The sequence below is a fragment of the Populus alba genome, chromosome 1 (assembly GCF_005239225.2).
Source record: "Populus alba chromosome 1, ASM523922v2, whole genome shotgun sequence".
Taxonomy (NCBI): Eukaryota; Viridiplantae; Streptophyta; class Magnoliopsida; order Malpighiales; family Salicaceae; genus Populus; species Populus alba.
In genome coordinates, this window is record NC_133284.1 from 22,658,691 (window position 1) to 22,671,339 (window position 12,649).

A 12,649-nucleotide genomic window follows, 5' to 3' on the forward strand; every position below is an offset into this window, starting at 1 on the left:
TTATAGTATTTTTCTTTAAAACACTGTGGATTACTACAATGTTTTTCCACATGATTTTTTTAATGATTTTTTCTAAAATTATCTTTGTCGATTTTTTTTTATATTGACCTGGTTGAGGATTATAATTGTAGCTTTCCTTATAAAATATTGTGAATTTGCTATAGTGTTCCCCTACATGGTTAACGTTTTTTTTTCTTTTTTTTTTTCTAAAATTGTCTTTATCAAATTCTTTTTTTTTTAATATTGAGTCAGTTAAGAATTTACTTTGTAGTTTTTTTCTTTAAAACATTGTGGATTGCTACAGTATTACCTCACTTGGTTTTTTTCTTATTTTTTTAATGATTTTTTCCAAGATTATATATATATTTTTAATATTAAGCTAGTTGAGAATCTAGCTTTGTATTTTTTTTTCTCTTTAAAAACACTATGGATTGCTATAGTGTTTCCTTACATGTTTTTTTTTTTCTTTTGTTTTTTTATTATGATTTTTTTCAAAATTATCTTTGTCAATTTTATTTTTTTAATATTGAGCTGGTTGAGAATTTAGCTTTGTAATTTTTTTTTATTAATAAAAAAACTAAATCATGTAGTAAAAAGTTAAATCATATGGGGAAAGCACTGTAGCTTTCCCCATAAAACACTGTGAGGAAAACTTGAAAGATAATTTGTTTTTGAAGGCTACGATTTCCATCTCTTTTATTTTTTATTTTTCTTTCCATATATGTATAGAAATGTATGGATATTAGATTTCTAATACCATTATAATCACTTTATTTCGACCTCTACAACTTAAGTTCTGCATAAAACATCGATCAAATGTCAAATCTACCAATATTCAACATGGGTTGGAACATGATTTGAATTTTATTTCCAATTTACCCCTTTTCGAATCTTATATTCAAAAGTATTTTCAAAACATAAAATAAAGATTGTTAAGGCTTGTGTGTGAATACACATACACACACTAAGTAAATGTGAGTAAAACTATCGAATAATATGGTTGCATCACTTGGTGATACAATACATGCAATGGTTGGACAATCATATTCGGTTTTTAGCTTAATATGCAGTTTTAGTCTAACAAGTATAATTCTCAATTCGATTGTTGGATTATACTAAGATTTTTCCATAAGATTCTTAAGGCTTTGTTTTATATAGGATTAAACTTTCATAACAATTAGACTTTACAAAGGCCTAGTGATAAGGTGTAGAAGCTACAATACGAGAATTGTATTAGTTTTCTAGTTGATTTATGATTTTTTCTTAGTTGGATTAATACTCTTTTAACGTTTTTCCAACCTTATTTAGAATGTTTTTACCTAATATAAATAGGGTAATTAAGCTTGTAATTAGGTTTTGGCTTATAGATTGGTGACAAGTTAGTTTTTACTTTATTGTTGTATATTATGTGCTTATGTATGGATTCTCGTACTTTTGCTTCTTCATTAAATTGAGTCAACTTATCGAACAATAATTGTCTTCATGAAATCTTTATTATACTTCTCGTTTGTGATTCTTTATAATCATTAGATAAGGGTTTCATTTCAATAGTTTTGGTGTATCAATTTAGATAATTGTTGTGTCGAGCTTTTATCAACCAAATACAATTTTAGCTTTCTTAGGTTGTTCTTTCTCACGTGTGAATCTTAGGATTCTTACTCTTCAAGTTTCTATCAATTGATATCAGAGCTAAGCTATAAAATCAAGTTATATCTTTTTTTTCTTTTAAGTTTTCACATTTGCTTTAGTCTTCTTTTTAAATATAATCTGTAGCAAGTAATATATATATATATCTTTGATTTCATTATTGTTAAGATCATAAGTATAAAAAAAAAGAAAAAAAAAGAAAAGAAGATCACATCACAAGTGTTATAAATTCTGCCGCAAATTAAAATCATCAAAAGATTGAATTCAGAAAATATAAGATATACATCTACGATATGATACTCTTTGGTTTTTGGTTTCTTAGTGTCAAATATTGATTTCAAGTTATTTGAACATACTTAGGTTTGAGTAATTTTAAAATTCTAAAATTCTAAAATAATTCATATCATGTTAGTTTTCATCAACACAATTTTTTATATATGGAAAAAAATTCAGGTTAATCAGATATAAAAAAGATATTGAAATAAGGCCCAAAAGTTATTGTATAGAATTTGTATTAGTTTCCTAATTGATTTAGGATTATTTTTGTGATTTTTTTAGAAATTTTTTATTAGTTTTTTCTAGAATTATTTAAGATTTTTTAAATCTATTATAAATAGGTTTTATATATATATATAGACTTTGATTTCATAATAATATTACTTGTGTATAAGGTATTCTCGCATTCTTTAGTACTCTAAAGAGTTGAACTTGACTTATCAAAGAACATCTTTGTAGCATGTTTTTTATACTTCTCATTCATAATTTTCTAATCGTTGGGTGGGGGTTTATTCCAATAGTGTTGGTGCTTTAGTTTATGTAATATTTGTGTCACGCTTCCATCATACTTGATTTGTTTTTGCTTTTCGGGATTATGTCAATTTTGATTGTGGGTTACGAGATCTTTATATCCATGAGAGATTTGTATCAGTCACTATCATTAATATCATCAATAAGAAGACCTTTAGGCTTGTTATCCAAGAACTTGTTCAGAAATATTGTAATGAAAGAAACATGAGAGTTTGTTGATATGTATCTGACCAAATAGGACCATCCAATTCCTATAGAATTTGTCACTAAAATATCCCTCGAAGGGTATAAGGCTAAGTAGAGTGTGTTTTTCTTTAGATGGGAAATGAAAACTATTTGCCCCACAAAGGTTTGTAAATAAGTGATTGTCTGATAATGAAAAAGGAATATTCGTCTTTCTACTAAACAGGGTGTATTGAAATTATACTTTTTATTTGCCTACATGGATTTATATGTACTTTCATCTTGGTTTTTTGGGGATAATTATATGGTCTGATGGGAAGTTTGGTTTTTTAATAAATATCAAAAAAATAAAAAGAAAAGTGATTAGCACGTGTGTTGAACATGCTAGCAAGTAAGTTGCCCCCATACTATTCAAACAAAGGGTGCGATAACTTACGATGAGCCAAAAACAGCTCTCCTTTTAAAAAAAAAAAAAATTGTCACAATATGGCCTACCTCCTAGAACAAAATTTGTGGTGTATTTCAATCTGGTTGGGTGCTGATTGGCTTTCCTTGTTCTTCTTCTTTTCTCTCTCTTTAATTTTCACGCCTAACATCTAGCAACCCTTCAATTTGTTTTTCCTTCATATTTAGTCCATGTTCTTTCAATTCATATATTTTTTTATTTGAATTAGTTTATAGAATTGAACTTTATTTTTTATTATATCCTCTTTTGATTATTTTTTTTATGTGTCAGATTTGGTCTTCATTCTTTTAATTGTTATTTATTTTGTTAGAGATCATTTTTAATTATTTTTTATGATTTCATCCTACTTTATTTTTTATTGTTATTTTTTTATTTTGATAAATTTTTGAATTGATATTTTTTTCTAATTTCATCCTTCATCATTAAATTAAGTTTTTTAATCGAGCTCATGTCTAGGATTTAACAGGTTTTGAATTTGAAATATTAACCTAAGTTTAGGAGATTCGTACAAGTTCATTTGTTTTTTTTTCTTTGTTTAAGCTCATGTTTTTTCAATTTTATCCTTTAGCATTTCATTTAATTAGAGATTGGACTTTATTAATTTTTTATTTGTTTTTTATAAGAGTTTTCACGAATTTTGAAAATAACTCAGCCTATTTCAGATCTTTTTATTTGTCATTTTTAGTTAAATTTAGATTTTTTTTTCAAGAATGTTTTTAAAAAAATTAAATTAAATCAATTGCTTAAATATAAATATGATATGTTCACTTTATGATTTTTTTTTTCTTATAGCTTTTTTTTTTCTTTTTTTTTTATTTGAATATATTTGAGTGGCGTCTAAAGGCCATGTACTTCCATTTTCACTTTCAATTTACACTGCTACCTAATAAAATTGAGCCAAGGTTAATTCCTGTGTGACTATATCTTTTAAGTTTTGGTATTTTTGAGAAGTGGTGGCAAAAAAGTGCAAAAATATATAAAGGAGCGAAGCACTTTCTTGCTATATAAAAATGTCTGTAATGTGGTAAGTTATACCCAGCTTGCTCACCGACCTGACATTCTGCCCCTTCTGGACCCACATTTGCCCCTCCCTTAATTTACTGCTGTAATTGATGAGGAAGATGAAGGCCCACTGAATCCAAGCACTCAAAAGAGAAAAAGATGTCGACATCCATGGCTAGCCAAATTGTGTATGTGGCAAGCTCATCCACAACTAGGATGGCTAGGTTCATTCTTGTGTGTTTTGCATGGCCTTCATTTCCTTCTTTTTTCTGATGTGCTCCCTCATCTTGTTGCCAAAAGAGACGATGGTCTCACTTCTCTTGCTGAAGTGTAAGCGTCATCTTGCGTAGCCAAAATGTCCAAAGTAATTGAGAAAATTGATATTAGATGGCAACGAGGGACCTAGAATTTTTTAATTTTTCAAGAAATAAGATGCACGTAGTGCGCAACATCTTTAATAAATATGTTCCATTTCGAATATTATTGGTATCATCATCATCATCATCTGGCGAGCATGAGAGAACCCTTGTCTTTAATAGATTAGTGAAGGACGAACAAGTAAGATAGGCATATACGTTTGGGTTTGGTTTTTGGGCTCTAGAATTTGACCTCAATTCATACCAATCAATGAACATTGGTCCACGTTCTGGTCTGAAAAGGAAAGGAGAAGGGCTCCAGGAAAAACAAGAAAAAGTGTAACCAGCTGGAATGGCAAGGGACCGAGTACTGACCCCGAAAGATGATACAGCTACGAATGCAATTGATACAACAAAAAATCACAAGCCAAGGGATTGGAGTCTTATGAGGACCCACTAAAATAAATAATCATTCAGGGACTCATTACATGCAGGGAATATAACAGCCTCGAAAGATGAGAGAGCAGAGCAACAAAATTTTGGTTTCTTTAAAAAAACAATTTACCACAATAAACCTCAAATATTGACATATTATTTGAAAAAAATTTAAATAAAATAGCACACTTTAACATTTTTCACGCTTTGAAAATGTGAAAACTTAAGATGTTGATCTTCTAAACGTAACATCAATTAAAATTTAAACTTAAATCAAAGAAGACAAAACAGACACGGATACAATGATGCCTCTCTCTCCCAAACCGACTGACACCCACACTATCTCCTAAAAACCCAACAAACAAAAATTTGGTTTTAAAAAAAATAATTTACCACAATAAACCTCAAAAATTGGCAGAATTATATTATTTGAAGAAAAAAAAAAAGTAAAATAGCACACTTTAACATTTTCGCGCTTTAAAAATATGAAAACTTAAGATGTTGCTCTTTTGAAACGCGACATCAATTAAAATTTAAACTCAAATCGAAGAACACAAAATAGACACGGACGCAACGCAGACTCTCTTTCCAAAACCAACTGACACCCACACTGTCTCCTAAAAACCCACCAAACACCTTCATTTTACCCTCATAACAACCAAAAATCAAACCATCTACAAGTCTGTAAGCATCTAAATCAATTGTTCTCTTTGCTGCTGTTATGTTTGTGCGGCGCCGCGATGAACATCCTCCCGGACCGAGATCATCAACATATGGGTGAAAAGAACAAAGAATTTTTTTATCTTTATCAGTAAGAAAAATATGTAATCGCCACCTAATATTTTGGCTACTAGAAGCTCTAATTGGTCTCAAAGTCTAGATAAGAAAATTGTATGTATATAGGAAGGAAGTATCAACCTTAATACACCTTACTAAGATAAACTACATTATTATTATTTTTTTTATATAAACAAAGATAATCAACTTGTCCCTAGCTCATATGCTTACAAACTTGATATTCTGGAATTCTTGTGATTTTTAGTTAAGTGGCTTTGGACAAAGGTGAAGATGTTTAATGTATTTGGTTTACAGCAAATCGTAGTGAATTATGAGGCAAGACAACATGAAACTTTGAAGAACTCGGGGTGTTGAAAGCAATAATTTGCAAACTTTGATTAACTAGATAAGTATCCGAAACAATTTTTTGATAAGGGTGTGTAGAAACAATCTTTTGATAAGGGTGTGAAGAGGTACAGAGGGGCATATTCATAATGAACTTTTTAATTGTGGCTTTCATATGTGAGGGCTTCCTTTCAAAGCGAATGGTTTATCTTATTAGATTGGTTAACTAAGCCATCTCCTTTCTAAGAAATTTATTTTGCTTTTGTCTAGGTTGAACTCTCCTATTTGCTTCTTGTAATCTTGGTACGGGTTGGCGTTTAAGGGTTGTCCTATATTTCTTCTACAAATGAAAAGACATTCAATGTTGCAAAGATAATAAATATGATGGGTAAGCAGAAAAAAAAAGGGTAAATTGAATATTGTTCACCCTTCAAAGAGTGGAAATGGTTATCACCTAGTGTCTTATTACACCGATGAGGGAATTCATATTTGTATCAGTCATTTTGTAATAATCTAGACTCTTTTAGAATCTATATGACGATTATTTGTCACCTAAAAGTTATGGAATTCAGGATGCTACATGTCATAACCCGATGTTTTAACCTTTTTTTTCTTATGTCTTTTCAAAAGAATTAAAAATTCAAAAATTTACTTTTGACACATTTAGTTTTTAATATACTCATTTCAAGATCATTAATTTATTTTCTCATTGAATTGATGTTGACATTGTCTTTTCAAAAAAAAAAAAAACTTCAACAAGGGGACCAAAAGTGTAAAAAAAGAAAATGAGAGACCAAAGTGATTTTAGGTTTCTTGGACACCAAGTTTGCTTGGGGACCAAGCAATTGAGAGAAAAAAGATAATTTATTTTGCCTATAAATAATAAGGGAATCGCATACATAAAAGGAGTAAAAGAGCATTAGCCCAAAAAAAATTATACCTCACATTCTCTCCCACACACTAGCAAACCCTAAACCCATCTTTATAAAAACCAGCCATCAGCCATAAAAGAAAAGAGAGAGAGACCTAAACAACAACTACCCAAACCCTAACAACTCCCTCTCTCCAACATATTTCTCCACTTACCTGCACATACATGTTGATAAAAAAAAAAAAAAGTTTGTCTTTCTCACATTCCAGAACACAACCCATCATTTTAAAAGCAAACAAAAATCAAAAAGCCTTTCTTTTTTCACTTGAAATAATCAAAGCTCCATTAAAAACAGCCTACACAATAACACCTCTCTTGGAGAAAGACTCACAACCATTTCCATTTTTCAGCCCCATCAACAACTTAAAGCCTCAAATAATTTAAAACCCATCTCTATTTTCAGCCAAAAGAAAAGGTCTTTATGATGCAGCTTTCATAAATACCACTGTCTCCTTCAAAACAAAAACTAGCACCAACTACAACGGTTCCATCTCCTCTCTTCACCACTAGAACCAGAACCAGCATAGCCAACATAGCAATCTCCTATTTATCCATCAAAACCCATTATAGAAGTTGCCAACACCTCCATCAATATAGCCAAAAACATGCAACAGCAGCAACCGTCAACCTTTTTTCCTGGAACCAGTATACGCATCTCCCAACCAACAGACTTGATTCGAAACACATGCTTTCCCTCATACCCGCTACTATTTTTTCCATCACACCTACAAATCTTTCTTCCACCACTAGCAACTCGATTTCTTTTTCACTCTAAGCAACCCAGCATAACCATCTACGGCCAGCCGTCCAACCAAAATCTTCATTAACACTACTATCAACTCCAATTGATGTTCATTACTGCTAGAAACCCCTTCCATAGTCAACACTAGTGATTGCACAACATCCACCACTCTTTTCAATAACAAACCCCCTAGCTCTTTTATAAAATAAAAACAACTATTTTTTACCAAATAACCCTTTTTCATCATCTTCCCTACCCTCCCTTGGTGGTGCAATAGGAGTGGCAGCCCATAAAGAAAAAGAGAGAGGAAGACTGAACCTCTAATCAAACAAATCTTCTCCTTTATATGTGTTTTTGCCTTACCGTTAATCTAGAGATGAAAAGAAAACAAAGGAGCTTCAGATCTCCCAACATGCCCTCATTCAACAGTGGCAACGTGGGAATCTATGTTATACATCTTTAAAGGTCAATTCATAAACTCAGAATATTTTTTGGATAAAATGTTTATTATTGTGTATAATTTTGGATTGTTAGGATATTATTTGTTTTGAATTGATGTTTGTTTTTAATTTGATAATTATGTAGTGGATTTTGAGTTTATTTTTTTAGAGTTATAATTGCTAAATGAACGTTAAATGTTGGTTCATGATTTATGGTTGAGTTTATGTTGATTTGAACATTAAATAGTGATTCATGAATTATTTTTAGGCTGGAACATTTATTTGAATTAGTATGCAATTTAAATGAAATTCATGAATCAATAAAATTCATGTAGATTTTTAAAGTTATTTGGTTTTGAGTTAATGAATGATAACTCATTTTGAATTGATATCGTGATTAAAATAGTTTGATTAAAATGCATGTTGTGTTTTGCCAAACATGGTCTTAATTTAATTTTAAAATTTCAAGATCATTTTACAAATGATTTTGAGTCCTTCACATTCTTTACCTTTCTATATTTAAAATTTGAAATTATGACCTATACGTAAAGTGCTTTTTTAGTATTAAATAAATCAATTTTATTCCATAAAAAATATCAAAAATCTTTCTTTCAAAAAAACAACTTTATTTTAGATTGTATATGGGTAAGTCTCTCAAAAATGATAAAATCATATTTGCATAAATAAATAAATAAACATGGTATAATTTATCATTTTTAAAATACCAAAATTCATGAAATAGTTTTGTTGATATTTTTGCATGTATTTTTGAATTTAATAATCAGTTTATGAAATCCATAAGAACTTAGCCTACATTTCAAAAATACAAAAAAAATTATTTTTTTTTATCTAATATCAAGAATTACAAACCTATAACTAATATGTACTCTCAATATTATAAAAAAAATATAAAACAAATATGTTTTGACTCTAGAATGGCTAGGCTTAACCCTATGGTTATGGTTTACTCTACTAGCGTGGACCAGTTTTAATCATTAGACATACCAATAGTTAGAAAACACAACAGCATCTTAGATTATATCAGATAGATAAGCAATGCAGTTTACCTTAAGTAAGATGTATTGGGGGTGATACATCCTCCATATACACAACCAGTCCTTTTATCCAGACTCTGAGACCAGTTAGGGTTCTTAGTGACCAAAATATTAAGTGGCGATTTCATCCCTTTTTTTATTGATAAGAAAAAATAATTCCTTGTTCTTTTTACCTATCACCATAAAGGTCCCGATCTAAAAGGATGTTCATCGCAACGCCTCACACATGTGACACTACATGTTAGGCTTTCCTTGGCGCAATTTAAAGATGGCAAATACAACCTTAAAATAGGTTTTAATCTTCAAGTGAATGACATGACAAAAAGATTTATGTATTCTCCCATGTGTAAGAGTGTCGAAGTAATAAATAACCCGGCAAGACCGGGGTCGAACCACAAAGAGGTTAATTGTATAAATTATAGACAATAACAACAAAAATAATAATAATAACAAAGAAAAAGAAGAAGTTGATGAGAACTTTGAGATGTAAGATTAATGTAAGGATTAAACAATGATAAAAACAACTGTCAAGGTTAGAAGATCCATTAATGGTATTTCAAACAAGTATAGTATAAACTCTTATTATTCAACTAGAAACCACACACAAAAGAGGTTCTAATCGCATGATTTGTCATTAGTAGCTCATTATAAATTGTTAACATGATCATATTAATTATCTTATTTAAGTGACACCAAAATTTTAAATACTGTCAGGAATTCGTGATGTTAACTTATGTTAACAACAAATCAAGTTACTTCCATAGCACAAGTGTAGGTTATATCATACAGTTAGGCTATGAGAGTGCCAAGCATTTGTTGTACCAAGTGTTATACAACACAAATCTAGATTAACCATTTAACAAGCAATGTATTAAGAATTAGTAAGATAAAAAGATAAGACATGTTAATATTAAACATTAAGGTTCATGTTGAGTTTACAATATACTTATTCTTACACCATTAGTGTAATCTTTTCACCTTGACATAATAAACTTAGCTAAACATAATAAAGAAGAGAAACATAAATAAATAAAATAAAAACATAAATAAGATACACGATAACTAAGTAAAGGAAAGGAAATGAAAAGTATAAACAAGGTATTAATGAAAGCAAAACTTAAGAATTACAAAACATATAAAGAGAGAGAGCAAGAGCAAGTTCTTGATCTAAACAACCAAGCCCCTAAATGCATGGAAAATGTCTCCTTTTATAGGCCAAAATTTAGAACTATTGATTTGATAACTAATTTTTGAGTGGGTGGCCAACTCTTGACTTGGTGAAAATCCTTATCTTCTTGTCTGAATAAAACGTCATTGCTAACATCAGAACTAGAACCACTTGTACCATGAAAGTTCTAGAAAATTGTTTTATCATTTGGACTTCTAGAACTCGAGGTATGGGCTAAACACTGAACAGTGTTTGGGCTGCAGGACAGATTCGGACTTCTTCGTTGTTGCTATAAGTTGGACTTGAAAACGGCCTTTTTAAATCTTGGATTTTACATGAAAGTTATAGGCCTATGTCTTACCGAATATGTCCAAACAATTGAGGTCATTTGGACATCTAGAACTAGAGATATGACCCAATTACCGAACAGTGTTCCAGTTTGGACTGCACCAACATCTCTTTTCTAAGTTTGGCCCTCTCTTTGTCCTTTCAATTTCAATACTTCAACTCATAAATCAATCCTTTCATTTATGTGATAGGCATGCATTTAAAATGAACATTTACCATAAATTAAAGGTATCTTATATTATTAGGTATGTTATTATAAAATATACTTTAATTAAGGAGTTATTGATACTTCAAGTGCAAAATGATGATATAAAACCTTGATAAAAAAAAAAATTTAAGTATTATTCAGTGAACATAGGTAGGTTTTCTACCTGATCTTAAAAAATTCTCGGATCTGCCTAATAACGATATTTGTAAAGACAATATAGGGGCCCTAAGAGGAATGATTAAGGCAAGTATACTTACCGTTATCAAGCAATCACTCAGATATAAGATGGGTGTTTCACGTATCTAAACCCTACCATCCGACTAATAAAAAGTAAAACACAACAATCAATCAAACAAACAAAGTTTAGTTCATGGGATGTCCTCAATAGATTCACTATTTTGTCACACGTGTGCGGCATCACAATGAACATCCTCCTCAACCAAGATCGTCGGGATCTGGGTGGAAGGAATAAGGAATTCTTGATCTTCATTAGTAAAAAAGGATAAAGTCTCCACTTAATATTTCGGATATTAGGAATCCTAATTGGTCATAGAATCTAGATAAGGGGAATGGTTATTATAACACCCTCAAATTATAATGTAATGAAATCTCAAACATTTCTTTACTAATGTCAAGTATTGAAAAATAAGTCTAAGATTATGGGATTTTTTTTTTTTTTTGAAAATTTCAGTTAAGTTTTCTTTCTTTTTTTATGTTACCAAGTTATTGACTAGACTTCATTCAATCACAATACTCAAAACTTCCACTTTGATCAAACCATCCTGGATCATATCCCATCTCGTCATACAATATTTCACATAACTATACTTCATTGTATTTTCTCAACCTTACATCATCAACAAATAAAACATTAACTACAAACAATTATAAACTCAAAAGATTCATATTGAACTAATTATTACATTAACATGCATCCATCTTTTAAACATGCATGACTATAATTACTAAGTATTCTTTTCGAATAGTTTAATAATATTAGTTCCTTACTCATACTTTTTAAATGTATAAATACCAAAATCAAACATCTTTATGATACATATATTAAAATCTACATTTAATACAAATTAAATATAAAGCAAAGATATTACATCCCACAAAATAAACAGATTTAAACACAAAACTCATATTTAACGCTCCGTATCACTTCGTGAAAAACCTGTATAAATAACATTAATAAGAAATAAGGAAAATAACACATTAAAAATGATAAAGCTATTATGTTCACAATTCTTCAAAATACATTAAATTGTCTTTCATCACTAAGTTACTACATATCCACATTAACAACCCATCCATAATTTATTAATCCTATATTTATAGAACCTCTGCAACCAACATTCATTGCTTAATTTTTAATTTGGTAATTCACAATTTTACCTCAAACCCAGCTAACCCTTTTAGATAGCCAACAATCAAACCGATAATTCCATAAATATTACCCAACATCCGACTATTTTATAATATTAGCCAGTCTAACCGGTAATTCATGCGAATTACCCAACATCCGGCTATTCTCTAATATTAGCCAATCAACCCGATAATTCCATATGAATTACCCAACATCCGGCTATTCTCTATTAATAGCCAATCTAACCGATAATTCTATACGAATTACCCAACATCCAGCTATTCTCTATTAATAGACAATCTAACCGGTAATTCTATACGAATTACCCAACATCCGGCTATTCTCTAATATTAGCCAATCTAACCGGTAA